The 18,116-nt window shown below is 47.7% G+C and overlaps 1 pseudogene; it reads right to left on the reverse strand.

The window, feature by feature from the left end:
* Positions 1–15,159: 15,159 nt before the first annotated feature.
* LOC131918124 (small ribosomal subunit protein eS10-like) lies at positions 15,160–15,626 on the reverse strand (annotated as a pseudogene).
* Positions 15,627–18,116: the final 2,490 nt, after the last annotated feature.

Consider the following 18,116-nt stretch of genomic DNA (forward strand, 5'->3'; position numbering starts at 1 on the left):
ATTCTGGATGTTGGATCATCTGGGCCATGGTGTCATCGGAGACTTTTCAGGGGGTCTTGGCTGGTCAAACCTAATGTATCTTAATATGGAACAAATCCATAGCCTCTTGCTTTCTGTGGGAACAAAAGTAGAGTCTCCTTTCCAAAGCAACACATCCTTACATCCAAATTTTGAAGTCAAGGTACCTTTAAAATATACATATTGGTTTAACTCAACATCTTTTATGATCAAATGTTTTTCTGCAGTTAAAAATTTCAAAGACAACACAATCCAGATTCTCTGTGTAATATCCATCTTTACGTGGCTTATTTTTATATTAATTTTACTGTCTCTTTAAAGACTTTATTTTTTAAAACTATGTATTTGTTTATATAACTGTATATATCACCTTTTTTGTCTCTTTCAAGCCTACGTATATTTTACACACATTGTAAACTATTACATCTGAATCTGTCTTATTGTGAATCTATTGCTTTAAACTGCAGCAGCTGTGGCTGCTGGCTCCGCCCACCTCAGCTTCCCAACATGGTGGTGGTATGTTTTCCGCCAGCTCTGGGAGCTATTGTGGGTCTATGCTTTTATCCAAGCAGCGTGTAGCCCAGAAACCTCTTTTTTTTGTTTTGTAGTAGCAAAGGCTAAATCCACCACGCAGCTTAATGTGCCACTTGCAGAGGCCTCATTCCCGCCATACAGCGGCAGGTCAAGCGCACACACTAGGAACCCACCAGTAGCTCAAACCGGCAGCTGCCACTCATTTGAGAGAGACAATTAGGAAGCTGTTTTTAGCTCTGTTTTAGAATCTTTTCTCAAGTTTTAGGTGGAAACTCTTGCCAACACATTGAGCGCCATTTGTAGCTCGAGTTTTCCTACCTGGCCCATGATCAGGACAAATCTCTCTCACCTGCCAGTCCCACAGCCGCTCAGACCCAACCAAGTAAACACAGAGACTTATATTGGTTACAAACTGTATGGCTGTGGCAGGCTTCTTGCTAACTGTTCTTGAAGCTTAAATTAATCCATTTCTATAAATCTATACCTTGCCACGTGGCTCGTGGCTTACCGGCATCTTCACATGCTGTTTGTCATCGTGGCGGCTGGCAGTGTCTTTTACTCAACCTTCCACTTCCCAGCTTTATTCTCCTCCTTGTCCCACCTATACTTCCTGCCTAGCCAATGGCCAATCAGTGTTTTATTTACCAACCAATCAGAGCAACACATTTGCCATGCAGAACATACATCCCACAGCATGCCCCGAATGGCTGATAACCATGAGTTTCTTAACCACACCCATTTACATCCCCATCAGATAGCTTCACACACCCAAAGGCTGGTGACACCAAATGTCACTAAGCATTTGGAATTTCAGAAACTCATAACACTTCTAGTATATTGTCATCTTGGAAGACGGTGAAGCAACAGCCCATAAAGATGAAGAGATGTATACCATTAGCCTCTGATGCCACATTCCTACTAGCATGTTCATTGCAGATGAATGCAGAAGAGATATCCTTAGAAATAATCTCAGAGCCAGTGGTGGTTTGAATGAGAACGGCTCCCATAGGCTCATATGTTTGACTATATGGTCCCCAGTTGGTGAAACTGTTGGGAAGAATCAGGAGGTGTGGCCTTGTTTAGGAGGTGTGTCACTGGGGGTGGGCTTTGAGATATCAAAAGCCTATGATATTCCAGTTAACTCACTCTCTCTGTCTCTCTGTCTCTCTGTCTCTCTCTCTCCCCCTCCCACCCCCTCTCCCTCTTTCTGTCTGGTGCTTGTAGATCAAGATGTAAGCTCTCAGCTACTGCTCCAGCACCATGCCTGCCTGCCTGCTGCCATGCTTCCCATCATGATGGTCATGGACTCACCTTCTGACACTGTAAGCCCCAATAAATTCTTTCTTCTCTCAGTTGCATTGGTTATGGTGTCTGTACAGCAATAGAAAAGTAAGTCAAGACACCACTTGAAGTCTTGACTTCCATTCCCTGTCTGCCACTGATATGGAATGCTTTTAATCTATTTATAGTTAATTTCATCCACTTGTTCTTTTATAATGACTGGGCCTACTCTTTGCCTCCTGTCATCTTTTCTTGTGGTCAGTCTGATCCACTGTTTGATTTATGTATTGCAGATTTATTTTCCCTTTTATTCCTCTCAATGTGGCATAAAGGCAAGAGTGTGGACTTGAGGGCCATCATGCCAGAATTAAATCCTAGGTGTGGCACTTCCTCTGTGGCCTTGGCTAAGCTAATTAACCTGCACATGCTCTGGTTTCCTCCTATCTGAGTGGGCTGGGAAGAGCGAGAGGTTCGCGTCTGTGAAGCAGCATTTTGGTCCTTTTGCTGCTGCTATCACAGACTACCACACAATGGGGGCAACTTATAAAGAATAGAGATTCCATTGTTCTGCTGTTCTCTGACCCCCTGGAATCACAATCTCCAGATGAAATGCTTTCTTTTATAAAGTCTCCTTGATCATGGGGCTTTGTCTCAGCAACAGAGAAGTAATGAAAACAGCCTGTGCTAGGGACAGAATTTGGCCACCATGGAGTGCCTTTCTTCCCATAATGCACTTTGCCCTCAGATGGTGAGCCAGAATAGACCTTTCTCCCTGGAGTGGCTTTTCCAGGTGATTTGTCCCAGCCTTTGGCTGTGGCCAGATCATGAGTATGGGACCTCATGGAGGGCAGTAGGGTTAGACTCTTTTCTCTCCTTGTGAGGGTGGAGCAAGAAGGAAGTCACCTGCAACCAAACAGAATTTTGACTGACCTCAGACCTGCAGCCTCCATTCACGGTCAAAGCTACCTACTTCTGAGGCCCAAATTGTCCATTTTAACTCTTAAAAGGAAGCAAAATGTCCCATCAACAGTGGGGAGGGCTGAAGAACTTTTGTTTATGACTTCCTGTTGCCTGCAAGATGTAGGGCTCTCAACTGCTACTCCAGTACCATGTCTGTCTGTGTGCCACCATGATCCCCATCATGATAACAATGGACTGAACCTCTGAAATTGTAAGGGAGCCACCTCAATTAAATAAAATTTTCTTTACAAGAGTTGCTGTGGTGGTGGGGGACTGGAGTGATGGCTCAGCAGTTAAGAGCCCTGGCTGCTTTTCCAAAGGACCTGGGTTAAATTTTCAGCATCCACATCCCCGTTCACAACTGTTTGTAACTCTGGTTCTAGGGGATCTGGCATCCTCACACAGACATACATGCAGGCAAAACACCAATGTATATAAAACAAACTAAATCTTTAAAAACAAAAAAGTTGCTGTGGTCATGGTGTCTCTTCACAGCATTAGAAATCCTAACTAAGACAACCACATTCCCAAATTCATCTGGAAGCTCCATTTTGTTGCATGCTAAGGTGGTGGCCAGGACTCTCGAGACTCAGTGCCTCTGCAGGTCACAGGACAGAGTCCACTCATAAACAGATGTGTCTACATGACCTCTGTTCTTAAACCACCCGAGGGAACTTGGTCACCCTGCTGTGGGACACCAGCCTCCAGGAACTCTTGAGGAATGAGGGATAAGAGACTTAAGTTAGAAATAGTTAGAATAGGGAGAGAAAACACAGGATAGACTCGAGTGGGCCTGGATCCTTGTCCAGAACTTTATTCCAAAGGTCTGTTTATAACAACACCAACGGGTGGAGCAAAAGACCTCCACCTTGCTAGTTACAGTCACCTGTAACCCAGGCCCGGGGTCCAACCGATCTCTTATGCAGTCCTTTTGGGTACAGCCACTAGGAAACCTAGTGGGCTCCAACACCCTGTAACCTGTGACAGTGATCCTCTGTGGGGCTAGCCTGTTAGAGTCCTGGAACATTGTTAACTGCTTTCTTTCCCTACCTGGCCTTCAGCTATGTTGCTGTCCATCCACGGCGATAAAGACAGCCTAGGAGACAGGGCTCCAGCTGCTGTCCCAAGGTCAAGTTCTTGACCTTTAGCTCTCTTCTGACTGTGACCAGTGAGGAAGCTCCTCACCTGCAGGCTTTGTGGCCCTCGGGAATGCCACCTTGGTGCCACCCACTCTGAGAGCTCAGCTGTAAGCTTTCTGTGGAGGACATGGCCCTGTTCCTATGTGGGCCTCCCTGACAGGCACTTCTGGTCTGTGCAATGGACATCTGGCCCAGGCCAGCCCCTGGCAGCAAAACCACCACTGCCCTCCATCTGCTCTTGCTCTCTATGGGAGAGGTTGTCGGCTACTCTGCGGTTTTGGCTGTCATCCTCTACATGAAGTCTCCTAGTCCCACCCACATGTCAGACTTGCCTTATACAGACAAGATTCTGTGGGTGGAGATATGGGGGACCTAGCCAATCTTACTGTGGGAGGGGAGTGGCCATGGGGTGGAAGAAAGACCCTTCAGCACCCTACACCCTGGGGTCAGTGTCTACTCTGGTCCTGGACCAGCCCTGTGTGCCAGGCTCCTTGCTTGACAACCATTGCTTCATCTCAATTGGCACCTCTCAACCTGCTCATTCTCCAAATGTGGAAGTGAGGTTCAGTGAGCTGAAGTGATTCATTTGGACTCACATGGCTGGACACACAGTTGTCTTGGTTCGTGGTGTCAGATCAGCGGCAGCAAGACAGAGGGACTTTCCATCTGGAGAGTCTAGAAAGTTAACACTGACATTGAGCTAGACATCGGGAGGGACAGGACTTGAGCAGAGGGCAGGGAGGGAGGACAGAGTGCCAGCATCCCTGGCAGAGTGGGAAAGTGTCTCAGTGTACTTGCCTGCCCTGGAGCAACAGCTTCAGCAGAAGAGTGGCCGGGCCGTGGGCACAGAAGGGTAGGGGGATGGAAAAGCTCAGAACTGGATCCTGCCTCTAAGCCTTCCCAGTCACAGAAGCATAGAAGAAACTTCTGATCCAGGGAGGGTCCTGCTTGGAGAGACTCTGGATCTCAGGGCTGGATTTGCTGAGGCCTGAAGCTAGTTGTGAGCAGAAATCAAAAACAGGTTTGCTGATGAGTCAGTCTCTTGGAGTACCCCGCAAGAGGCAGGGGAGATCCCCCTCTTCCCTGCACACCAGGCTGTGCTGTCCCGCCTCCTGTTCCCACCACAAGCAGCTTGTGCCTCTCCAGCTTGCTTCCAACTCCAAGACCGTCAAGCAGAGCAGCCTGCTGGACGACTTCCTGCGTGGACACCCACCTCACTGCTGTGTCTAGACAGCAGCTGCAGCCCGTGTTGGGTGGAGGGTCCGGGAGGGGCACGGCAGGGGGCAGGGGACTGGCTAGAGCTATGTCTGAAATCTTGTTTAAAACCACAGGCAGGGCGAGCTGGTCGGAAAATATTCCTTCCTGGAGACATTGCAGTTCTGCCTCCTTGAATCAGCCAGCCACTTCCTTCCTGTGTGTATCTTACACACGCTAAGGGGGTGGGCTCAGCCTGAGTGTTTTTGCTTCTTTTAAGTTCTTTGTCTGTCTTCTAGTGTGTTGTAGGTCATGCGGGTGGGGCTGCTTCTAAAGGGACTGTGTCACAGGGTTCTGGGAACAGCTTGGGCTTGTCTGAAAACTGCAGGCTGTGAGAATGAGGAGGAAGAGTCCTGGTATCACTTCCGGGCCCTCACATGAGGTTGTTTCATTTCAAACCGGTCACAGGAGCTGACTGCTTGCTGTCTCTTGATTCTTTTACAGGTAACTAACAGCTTAAGGAGGCCAAACTGCTTAGGAGGCCCAAGGCAGGGAGGCTAGACTGACTTCCTGCCTCCCACGCCCAAGCCCTTCCGGCAGGCAGCTCATGGGCCCTTCCATACCGCCTGAGATCCTGCCAGCCCTTGCTAAAAATCCTGCCAGCTTATTTCCTGAGAAGCCAGGGGGCTTTGGGTTTATTACGTTTTCTTTCTCTTGGAGTGAACAGAGTTGCTCAAAAGCTGATACATCAGAAATGGTGCCAGCTAACTGGAAAACCCATGCACACATGCACAAAATGCACAAATACGAACACACGCATGTATATACATTATGACCACAGATGATACGGTTTTCATGAACAATCTACATTCAGCCGATAGGTGATGACTTTCCCTCGGCATGTGTACACACGTTTGTCTGACCCCGTAGATATCTGTACATACACATACCAGTGGTCTTGACAGGATTTCTTAATGTGAATATGATGTATATTCAGTAGAAACCACACACTGAATAGCAGGCTTGGACCTTTTCCCAGGCTAGTGGTCATGCTACAATCCCTTTTAATGATGCTGGAGCCCAGCTTTGAGCTGAAGCTCCAAAGAACCAGAGATCAGTAGGGGAAACAGCCACTCCTGTGCAGTGTGTGTGGCTGCACTTGATGAGAGACGTTCAGCAGAAAGAACTCAAGGACTAAGCCCCTTTAAAACTAATATTTTCACAAATTGTGTGTGTGTGTGTGTGTGTGTGTGTGTGTGTGTGTGTGTGTGTGTGCACTCACATACATGTGGAGGTCTGAGGATAACTTGCAGGAAGTGTTTCTCTCCTTGTATCGTGTGGGTTCTGGGGCTCAAACTCAGACCGTTAGGCTCAGTGGCAAAGTGCCTTTACCATCTCCCTGGCTCGACTGATCCTTTTTTAATAGTAGCTAGCCTGGCAGGTCTCCCCAGAACCAACATCCATCCCGTAGAGTTACACACTGTCTGACACACTCCCCCTTTTTACTGACAGCCACCCACTGAGCCCGTACTCAGGTCTGATTGGGTCTCAGTCTGATGTCTGGCAAGGACAACCGTGAATTGTGCTTGTGGGGTCTCAAGGGTCCCAGCTCTTAGCCCTGCGCACCAATGCTCCGCCCAGTCCAGCACAGGCATACAGGGAAGGAGGAGGCCCTCGCCTCCAAGCAGTAACCATGTGAGATGAACCTTGAGGGTCAGCCCCTTGCCCATAGATTGGAGTTTCTTTCTTTCTTTTTTTATACTCATTCATTTACTTTTGGCTTTTTGAGACAGGATTTCTCTGTGTACCCTTAGCTGTCCTGGAATTCGCTATGTAGACCAGGCTGGCCTTGAACTCAGAGGGACTTGCCTCTGCCTCCCAAGTGCTGGAATTGAAGGCGTGCACCACCATCGCCCTGTAAACTGGAGTTTCTTATGGATAAAGCATTTCTGGAGTCCCAGGGAGAGCTAGAAATTGCACCTCTAAGAATTTGGTTCTAAAAGCCGGGTGGTTTTGGTGCACGCCTTTAATCCCAGCACTTGAGAGGCCGAGCCAGGCAGATCTCTGTGAGTTCAAGGCCAGCCTGGTCTACAGAGCGAGATCCAGACAGGCACCAAAACTGCACAGCGAAACCTATCTCGAAAAACAAACAAAACAACAACAACAACAAAAAGAGTTTGGGTCTGTGAGGCGGCTCACTGTACCTGCGGCCTCTCTGACTCTGTCTTCTCTAAATGTCGGGTGGGTGGTAACAGCCACTCCTGCGCAGTGTGTGTGGCTGCACTAGATGTAGACGCCTGGACACCTACCATGGGTGGAGCAACAGTCCTGGACCAGTTTCCAGGTCTTCTCTAACTTCACAACAAGCACCAAGTCTACCGTGTGGCTTCATACAGTCACCTGCAAAGGGAAAAGACACTGGTGTGCTGGTCATCAGGGACCTGTGTCCCGATGGGGGACACAGTGGGCCAGCTCCTTGCCTTCTCTCTATCCTGCCCCATAGCAGGGTTTGCTTTGGTGCTTCTGTAACTTCTGTAGCTTCCCAGAGTGCATGGTGGGGGGGCTGTTGGGCTTGCTTTAGTGGCCTCTGGGGAGTAGGTACATGAAGGGGTGACCTCAGAAAACACCTGGCCAGAGGCAAGTCCCGGGTCTTGCTCCCCACACTAACCATTCTCCACACTGGATCTTCCCTTGCTATTGCTGTAAACTAAGTTGTATTTGAATTTGAAAAGACCATTGTAAAGATGCAGTAGAAACATGCCCTGAAGGTTTGGGGGAGGTGTTTCTATGTTCTTTTTGGCAACACTACCTTCAAGTCCTCTATGGTTGGGCCTGTGAACTGCAGTCTGAGGCTGCTGGCCCAAGTTAGCCAGAGCCTCCAGCAGGCCACAGGACCATAGGCAGGGAGCAGATGTTTGAAGAACCTTTGTAGAAGCCAGACCCTGTGGGCAGTGGAGAGATGCTGTGTGTGTCCCCCCCCCCCCCCCCGGGGTCCCACATGGGTGGGCTAGGGTCTCCAGCAGCCTAGGAAGTCCTGCTTTGCTACTGTTCAGCTTGAGAAGTCCTCTGATTCCTTGTGCTCACCAGTACCCTGATTGTACGGTGGGGCACGGATCACTGCCTCCCCTTGGTATACTGAGAAATCAAAATCAGCTGATCCATGGGCCACCAGATATCTGAGGAGTTTCTGCCTGTCCTGACCCCTCCACCTACAAGACCTAAGACTGAGGGGCGGGGAGAGGAGAAGGTACTGGAGGGGGGCATGCTGTGGCAGACATACCCCAGCAGAGGGGGCTTCATGTCTCCTGCTGCCACACCAAGGTCAAAGAACTTTTCACTAGCAGTTTGGTCTTCAGGGAAAGGGTGGTTTCTGGAATTCTAGGGAAGGAAGTCTAGCAGTACAGCCCAACTCAGGAGAAATCTGTGCTGAGCTCTGCTCTCCAAGTCAACTGGTCATTTTCTTCATCAGTGCTTGTCATTTGTAATTGTTTGACAAATAGTTGTTACAGAGTAAAATATTAAGCAGAAATGTAGTGACTTTGTAACTTCGAACCCAAGAGCTCCAGATGCATCCAAGGTTGTATCATTCACTCTCTCTACAATTCTTTTCCACTTCCCATACATTTTGGACTTTATCTCAGTCCAGCACTCCCACAAGGTGCCCAATAGCTTCTGAATTAGAGAATTAGAGTGTGCAGAGCATCCAAGTCAAGTCCCCGTGGTCTAAGTGGTGCCACTTGAACCCGGCCCTAGACATATGCCTGGACTAGGGAAGCAGAGTTCAGGCCAGAAGTGACTCATGCCCTTGTGCAGACAAAGCTCTCTATACCGAGAGGGAAGGGATACTATACTGCTCAAGCTGCTGCTTCTCCATTGGTTCTGCAACAAGTCCATTTCTGGGGCCTCGGGAGGTGATGTCTGAGGGTGGCTACCAGGTAGTTTAAGTGCCTTATACAAGTCCTCCTTTCTATATCCCCACCCCCAATCTAGGAGCATGTGTGTGACTCTAACAAGCCAATCATAAAGTAGTACAGTTATGCAGCAGACAGATGACACTGGAGTAGCCTCTGGCAGCCAGCCACTTTCTTGCCAAAGCAACCCTTTAAGGATAGATACTTCTAGACCTGAGGCCATTGGTTTGCCCTTTCCTTCTAGGCCCCGGAAGATGATGACACTTCTGGGTCCCTCACTGTCTGTGAGGCTCAGTGCCACTGGGGCAGCACACCAGGCTGTCTGTTACCATCAGGGGGAAATTCAGATCCTCCTCTTCCTTGCCGTAGGGTCCATGAAGAATGTCTCCTTGGTGATCAAGCCACAGGACGGATGCAACTTGGCTAACGGCCTGCCACCAGGCCAGTAGGGGAGCAGTACCTTCCTCGTGCTCATACAAGGAGGTTCGGCATGGGTTGTCATTGTAGCTTTTGCAGCCTCTCCAACATCTTAGCAGTTCTTTTGCCAATGTGAACCAATACCATCTGACCAGGCTAGTTTCTGTCTACTTACCAGGTCAGGCTCCTGGGTCTTGCTCAAATCTGTCCTTTTTTGTTAGGTATTCCTGGCCGGCCTGTTGGGGATGCTAATTTGAGCCAAGTTTTCTTGATAATTTATTTTCAGTGGAAAAATAAAAATTGTATATATTTCAGGAAGATAGCATGAACTTTTGAGGTTTGGAGGCATTGCAACAATGTTAAATCAAGATAACCGGCATACTCATTACACCACAGTGTGTGTCTCAGGCTACAGAAGAGAACTTACTCTTGACATTTTGTATCTGTTTTTCCTTTGTTTTTGTCTAATTTTTGAAACAAGAGTCTCTCTACGTAGTCCTGTCTGTTCTGTGGCTTCCTATGTAGAGCAGGCTGGCCTTGAACCCACAGGGAGCCTCTGCTTCCCTAGTAATGGGATTAAAAAAGTGTGCACCATGACGAGCTATTTTATATCCTCTAAAAATGTATTTCTTGAGATTATAATGTAATTACAACATTTCTTCTTTCCCTTCCTCCCTCCCCCCCTAACCTTCCCATATACCCCTCTTTGCTTTCTTTCAAATCTATGGCCTCTTTTTTCATTAATTGTTGTCACATACATAGAGGACCAGGGAGTTTGCTGGGAGGCTGTGTCTGCTAGGAAGGTCAGAAATCCATCAAGTCTCCCAACATGACTGCCTAAACAGGAGCTGAACAAGGAGAGTAACAGACACGCTGAAGAGGATGGGAAAGTCCACGGCATTCTGTATCCTTTTCTTCACATCTCTTCATCCCTCTGCATCCACCCCCACCTCCCAGGCTTCACCACGGGTCTGGATTCATCTTACACACTGGTGTCCACACTTCGTCAAACACCCTCTCTTCCTCAGGCCTTGCCAGCCCGGACCTCCTTGGTTCCCTCCCTGTGCCAGCTCGTTTCCGGATCCCGGAGAAGCCTGGTTTTCAAGACTCAAGTCCCAGACCAGGCCAATTCCGGACGGTGGACTAAGGTCAAGCTGCTGATGCCTTGGGGCTTCACAACCTCAGCCAGTCTCTCCGGAGGCTTCTGTGCATGCAGGTTGTCCGTCCGGGCGTCCCAGCCTCACCCGGACCCTGGCTCACCAGCCCTAGGACGCCCCGCCCTGGTTGTGGGAGGGGCCGACGGCGGCCAGGACAAGCAGAAGCCTGGGGTTCCCCAGCTGCCGTCCACGTGACCATCTGGCCGGCAGAGGATGCCGAGCCCTCCAGCCAGCGGAAAAAGCAGGTTAAGTCAGCCCGACCTCAAGGTCACACTGACCTGCCGGGAGCCAGCTGTGGGCGGTTCCACCTGCTGCTGCGCAACTCTGTACTCTGGAGAATGAAGCAGTGTCTGGCTTCAGCTCTAGCAAGAATTTATTCTTAAGCAAGGGTGTTGGACAGAAGGTTGCACAGAACCCTTAATAGTGTAAGTAAAACCAAATGATAACATGTTTTTCAAAAAAAAAAAAAAGTTACACAAAGGTAAGAAAAAGCAAAGGGCATTACTTAGCCCAGAGTGAGTTCTTGGTCACAGTCTTGCTGTCTTTAAGGGACCAGGGCTTTTAAAGACCCTGCTTGCTTCCAGGGCTTTTTTTCAAAGCCTAGTTGAAGTGTACGGGGCTTGGTGAGAAAGGCAGTAGGGAGCACGGGACGAGGAGCAGTCACAACGGTTGCTGGATCATGGAGTCACAGGGTAACCTTGTGCCCCAGAGCAGGAGAGATGTAGGAAGGGGAAGCTGAGACCCGCAAAGATCAAGTAATCTGATCCAAGTTATCCAAGATTACCAAGCAGTTAAATTAGAAGGCTGGACTCATGATGGACATAATAATGGCAGAGGCTTCCCAGCACAGGGATCTCAAGTCCATTGCCCTGCCCTGACTGGCTCACAGGACTGGGTCGATGACATTCTGATTTATGCTATCCCTCACGCAAGCACTTGTGAACATTGACATATGGTGGAAAGCACCCCCCCCTCCACCCCCCACCCCCCACTCCCGTCCCCTCCCCCCCAGTATCTCTTCCTGGGCTATAGGGTCATACCCACTTGACTCTAAAGCGTCTCAGGATGTCAACAGCTGGGAGGAGGGGCACTTAGGTGGCCCCACCCACAGCCTGCAGTGGGATAAGATTCTTCTGGAGGCAGACCTGAACTTTTTGTATCAAGACCAGATTGTTACTCATTTATTTGGTGTCTGGGGATGGAGCCCAGGGCCTCACACAAGCTCAACAATGCTCAGCCACCAAGCTCCATTCTTGAGCTACAGTTTTCCCCCAGTAATTCAATTTTTGTTTTGTCCTGGTATGTGTATCTTTTAAGTACACTGCTGACATCCCATCTCTGTTCTGTTGACTCCTGTCATTTATGTCCTTCCTTCCGGCTGAGTGACACTCAGGCTCCCTGGAAGGTCTGGGCGGTGCCCTCTTCACTTCTGTTTGTGGATTGGGAGTTTCCAGGTTTCCTGCCACTGACTTCCTTAGGTGAATGCTTTCATTTTGAAGTTTGAAGAGGGTCCAGCTGTAAACAGTGGTATCATTTACAAACAGTGCCTCCTAAAAGTTAAACTTAAGGGGCCAGGGAGATGGCTCAGCGGTTTAAGACCCAGTCATGCTCTTCCAGAGAATCTGAGTTCAGTTCCTAGCACCCACGCTGGGAACTCACAGCCCCCTGTAATGTAACTCTAGTTCCAGGGAATCCATTGTCCTCTTCTGGCCTCCACAGGCACCCACACACATGTGTTATACCTATACACATGCACAAATAAAAACAATAAAAATGAATCTTGACAAAATTAAAACGCTAGGGTTTGGAGATACAGTTCGGGGAGAAATGGCTACTTGTGCAGAGGACCCAGGATCTTCCCAACAACCATTTGGTGGCTCACAACCACCTGTAACTCCAGTTCTAGGGGATCTGATGCCCTCTTCTGTAATCTGCAGGCACCACGCACACACCAAGTGCTTGGATGCCCATGTAAGACATCATACACGTAAAACAAAATATTTTTTTAAAAATTAAACTTTAGTTGTTGGCAGTTTACGTACTAAGGTTTTTATGTCTTGATATACTTGCTGCCTTTTGCTGTTTACTGAGATTTCCTCAAGACACAGTGATATATATGCCCATATTAGACTTAAATAATGAAGACTCGGGAAGCTCCCCTCCCCTCCCCTCCCCCACTACTGAGGGCATGGTCCTCCACAGGATACGCCTTACTCCCTATAGCACTGGAATGCTGGGGAGATCTATAGCCAGCTTTAAGTCACACTTTCTCACCTGAGCCAAGCAGAGTATCCTTTTTGCCACAGGCTAGTGTCTAAGGTTTCTTCAGCAGTTAGGTGATCTCAGATGATCACATCCAGAAATTTACTGGATTGTGCAAGGAAACACTATACCATAACTATGGGCTCTGTATTAGTCACTTTTTTGTTGCTATGATAAAACACCATGAACAAAAATCACTTATGGAAAAAAGAGTTTATTTTGGCGTGTAGTTCCAGAGGGAGAGTCCACAATAGTAGGGGAGGCATGGGAGCAGATGGCTCGGGCAGGAAGCTGAGAGATCACATCTTTAACTACACCCAGAAAGCAAAAACTGGAAGTAGATGAGGCTATTAAATCTCAAAATCCCAGTGACTACTTCCTTCTGCAAGATTCCACCTCCTGATGTGTCTTAGGATTCCTATTACTGTGAAGAGACACCGTGACTATGACAACTCTTATAAGTCAAACATTTAATTGAGGGGACTCGCTTACAGTTTCAGAGGTTCAGTCCATTATCATTATGCCGGGGAGCACGGTGGCATGCAGGCAGATGTGGTGCTGGAGTAGCAGCTGAGAGTCCTATGTCTTGCAGACAACAAGAAGTCGACTGTGACACTCAGCAAAGCTTAAGCAAAAGAGACCTCAAAGCCCACCTCCATAGCGACACACTTCCTCTAACAAAGCCATACCTACTTCAACAAAGCCACAGCCCCCAATAGCACCACTCCCTTTGGGGGCCATTTTCTTTTAAACCACCAAATTTGACTCCCTGGTTCCCAAAGGCTTGTAGCTATATCATAATGCAAAAATGCATTCAGTCCAACTTTAAAAATTCCATAGTTTGTAACAGTCTTAAACTTCTTTCAAAATCCAAAGTCTTTTCTGAGATGCATGGCAATCTCTTAGCTGTAATCCCCTGTGAAATCAAAAAGCAGATTACATACTTCCAACATATAATGGCACAGGATATACATTACCATTCCAAAACATAAAGAAAAGAGCATAGGGAGGAAATACTGGACCAAAGCAAGACTGAAAACAAGCTGGGAAAACTCCAGACTCTGCATCTCTATGTCTGATGTCAAAATGTTCTTCTGATCTCCAACTCAATTCAGCTTTGTTGATTGCAACACAATTCTTTCTTATGGGCTGGTTCCACTCCCTATTACCAGCTCTCCTCAGCAGTTACCCCATGACATCTCGGGTTTTCCAAGGCAAAGAAGCATCAGCTTCATAGCTTCTTGCAATGGCCTCTCTACTAGGCTTCCATTCATGGACACCCCTGAAATATGTCTGGCTTCAGTGGCTTTTCTTAGGCACAGAGGCAAATTCCAAAACCCATTTCTTCCAACCTTAACTCTAAAGCCAAAGCCACATGGCCAAACCTGCCAAGTTCTGCTGATTACTCATTCAATTACATCTCCACTAGTTTTCTGTCCTTCACTGCCTAAACTTGGCTGTCCTGAAACTGGATCTCTAGAGGAGGCCGCCCTCAAACTCAGATACACCAGCCTTTGCCCTCTCAGTGCTGGGACTAAAGATCTGCCCCACCACACCCTGCTCTAAACTTTTCTTAAATTCCTTTTCACAGGTTGGAAACTTAGCTGGGTGGGATCTTGCTCTGGGGTCACCACTCCCTTTATTCCATTTCTTAACCCGTTTATCTCCATGAACATGGGATTTAACTCCATTCCATTTCCTGGTGCTCCTTTTCTCCTCAAAATTTACATTTTTAAAATTTACTCTCCTCAGCTTGCTGCTTTTCATTATAAATCTTAATTAGAGTTACCACTAATATCCACAGGACAGAGTCTATAATAGGCTGTTTTGAGGTTTCCTCCTTAATCCAAAACACTTCACTTTAGCCTCAGGCAGACTCTTTGGACGAGGGCAAAAGGCAGCCACTTTCTTCACCAAAATATCACAAAACCAGTTGCTAGGCAGCATACTAACATTCTTCTCCTCTGAAACCTCTTGATTCCCACAGCTCATCAAATCACACTCAGCACCTCTGTTGTCCATGCTCCTACTAGTATGGCCCATTAAGCAATGCTCAAAGCATTCCACTACTTTCCTAACCCAAAGTACCAAAGTCCAAATTCCTCCAAACAAAAACATGGTCAGGCCTATCACAGCAATACCCCAGTCCCTGGTACTAACTTCTGTCTTAGTTAAGGTTTCTTTTGCTGTGAAGAGACATCATGACCACAGCACCTCTTATAAGGAAAACATTTAACTGAGGGAGCTCGCTTACAGTTTCATGTTATTCTTTAAAGTTGATTCAACTCAGCACAATCTCCACTGAGGTGACTGACCATGTCCCCTGACCAAAGCCATCTCTGAACTGGAATTTGGTTGCTGAGCCAGCTTTCTAGTCAACCTCAGGGGACTCATGCTCCTCCTGTCAGAGTCTCTTTCTGCTTCCCCTCTTGTGAATCTTGGACCTTTGGACTGAGACCTGCCAATCTCAGGACAACTGTGGCACAGGGTGGCAGGCAAAATCTCCAGGGTAATTTTGGAGTCACTGGATGCCTTCATTCATAAGGTACCACTAGAGATGTCTCCAGGTAAACTGCTCCTTCTTGTAGTCTCGACTTGAGAGACCGTGTGGCCTTCATTACATGAAGGTTGGGCACATTCTTGTTTGTCAGCTCGGGGTGTTGGGGCCCAGGGACATCCTTCTTGGCAACCACTACTCCTTCTTTAAAAAGAAGTTCATAGATTGCAATCCAGCTCTTCGCAGGCATCAGCATCACTGTAGCTGCAGGGGCTGAGGAGGCTAGAAAGGAAGGGACGTGCTCCACAGCAGCGTCTCTTGTTATATTTTTTAATTGATGTATTTAATGGGTATGGATATTTTGCCTGCATGGATGTCTGTGCATCACATGTGTCCCTTGTGCCAGAGGAGGCCAGAAGAGGGTGTCAGATTCCCTGCAACTATAGATGGTTATGAGCCACCATGTGAGTGCTGTATCCTCTAGGAGAAAAACCAGTGCTCTTAATTGCTGAGCAATCTCTCCGGTCTCTTTTGTGTCTTATTTTAATGATTTTTGTTTGGATTCTCTCTCTCTCTCTCTCTCTCTCTCTCTCTCTCTCTCTCTCTCTCTCTCTGTGTGTGTGTGTGTGTGTGTGTATGTGTGTGTGTTTAGTGACATCTGCTTTCTTCAAGGCTTCTTTGCATTTACTCAGGTCATTTGTGCCCCTTCTTGTTCCACTTAGTGAATCACACCAGGAATCTTTCATGTGCCCTGTGATTTCTCAGGGGTGAGCTCTGCAGTATTGGTTCTGACTTCTACTAGTCGAATCCCACCAACCTCCAGACCTTACAGATCTCTTCGCTGCCCCTTCGTGGAACTGTTGTGGTGCACATCACAACGGCACAGTTATAATTGCACCGTGTGTGTTAGTTAGGTCATCAACAAAAGCTGGAATACTAGATGTCAAAGAGACTCTGGACAAGTGGCTAACTGGGGTGCCTCTTTAATATATCAAAGCTGACTCTGGCCACCAGGCTTTCCCAGTCCCTACTCACAAGTACCAGTTACAGAGTCATACTGGCTGGCACACCCTACCCCCCAGCCTCAACCTCTCCAGCCCATGGTCTGGGCTTCCCTTCCCAGCCTCTGATGCCTGTATAACCTCAGCCATTTTGAGCACTCAGTCTCTTGGTTCCCCTCTTGGCCTCCTCTTTTCTCTACTCTTCTCTTCCTCTCTCATTCCCCACTGCCAGTCCCTACCCACCATGGCTCAGTTTAGTCTGGACCTTTCCAGATGCCTCCGGCTGTTTTCTCCCTCATATCCACAATAAATCTTCCTCTCCACCATATCTTGGAGCAGTCATATCCTCATTTCTTCATTTGGTATACAACCATGCTTTGCTTAGTGATGGGAAGAGTTCAGAAAAATGTGTATTCTAAGGGATTTTGTAGTTCTGTAATCATTCTGCAGTGTACTTGCACAGAGCCGGCTGGGTGTAACCCATTACTCACCATGGCTGCCTGGGATAGCCTGCTGCCTCTCAGCTCCTTGAATTTGCACAGCGTGCTATTGTACTGAATACTGTAGGCCACTGTACACAATAGTAAGCATTGATGTGCATGAACGTAGAAGGGGGTGGTGGAAATACTCTATAAGAGATAAACTCAGCCTGGTGAAAGGGCCTAGTGAATAAAGGAGCAGGCTACCAAGCCTCACAAAGAGACTGATGATGGAGACTCACATGGTGGGAGGTAGGCCCTGGCTCCCACAAGTTGTCCACTGACCTTCACACACACATGCCCTGTGTCTCGTGCATGCCTACACACTTACAGACATACAAATGAGTAAATTAATTTAAAAATCAAAAAGAAAGACTGAATAGGGGCCCACCCATGCAAGGCACATGCTGCTAGATGCCTTCAGGGGTGGTTGGCTCAGAAAAGAGATTCCAAGGCCTGGACCATGTGCAGTGTTCTTGTTCACACCAGCCTTGTCGCATGTCCGGATGGCTCTGACCTCAGGGAGCTACAGGACTCTGTCAGTTCCATTACAGTCTTAGGGGACCACTGTTGTAAGCATGGCTCATCATTGTCTCACATGTTCACAGCACAGGACTGTAATTTTTCTAAAGAAGCTGAGAGAGAAGGAAGGAAAGTGGGCATGTTTACAGTTGTTCACAGAAACTGTCTGTTCTAGGTGTCCTACTTGTGTGAAGCTCTCTCACTTTGTTCCTACAGATGCCAGTTCCACTCTGGGATAATTCACGCACCCAAGTTCACCTACCTTCCTGTGATGCCGTTCATTGCCACCCACCTTCCTATGATGCCATATGCAAACACACGGTGTCTCTGTGCTCTGTGCTGAGCTACACAGTGTGTATGTATTTCCTTACACAGACCCTTCTTAAATCAGCTATGAGAAAATGAATACCTAATGTCTTTTATAATTACACAAGGTAATTACAAAATCACCAGTATTGATGCTGTGTGTGTCTATGTTCTAATCACCTTACCGGATCACTGGTTTCCCCCTGAAAGACTTCAGTTAGTCTTTGTTATAAGGGAGGAAATGTTTTCTGCTAGCAACACCATCTGACCAACTTTTGCCTCTGTGGTGGTGCCTTTATTCACTTTTGGAAGGTGGCCTTTGGATGTAAGGTCAAGACTGATAGTTTCTCTGAGCAGTGTAAGCGCCCTACTGCCTTCTGGCTAGCATTATTCCTCTGGAGAAGTCAGCTGTTAATCTCACTTGGTTTCTGTAGAAGC

This window comes from Peromyscus eremicus, chromosome 1, assembly GCF_949786415.1.
Source record: "Peromyscus eremicus chromosome 1, PerEre_H2_v1, whole genome shotgun sequence".
Classification (NCBI taxonomy): Eukaryota; Metazoa; Chordata; class Mammalia; order Rodentia; family Cricetidae; genus Peromyscus; species Peromyscus eremicus.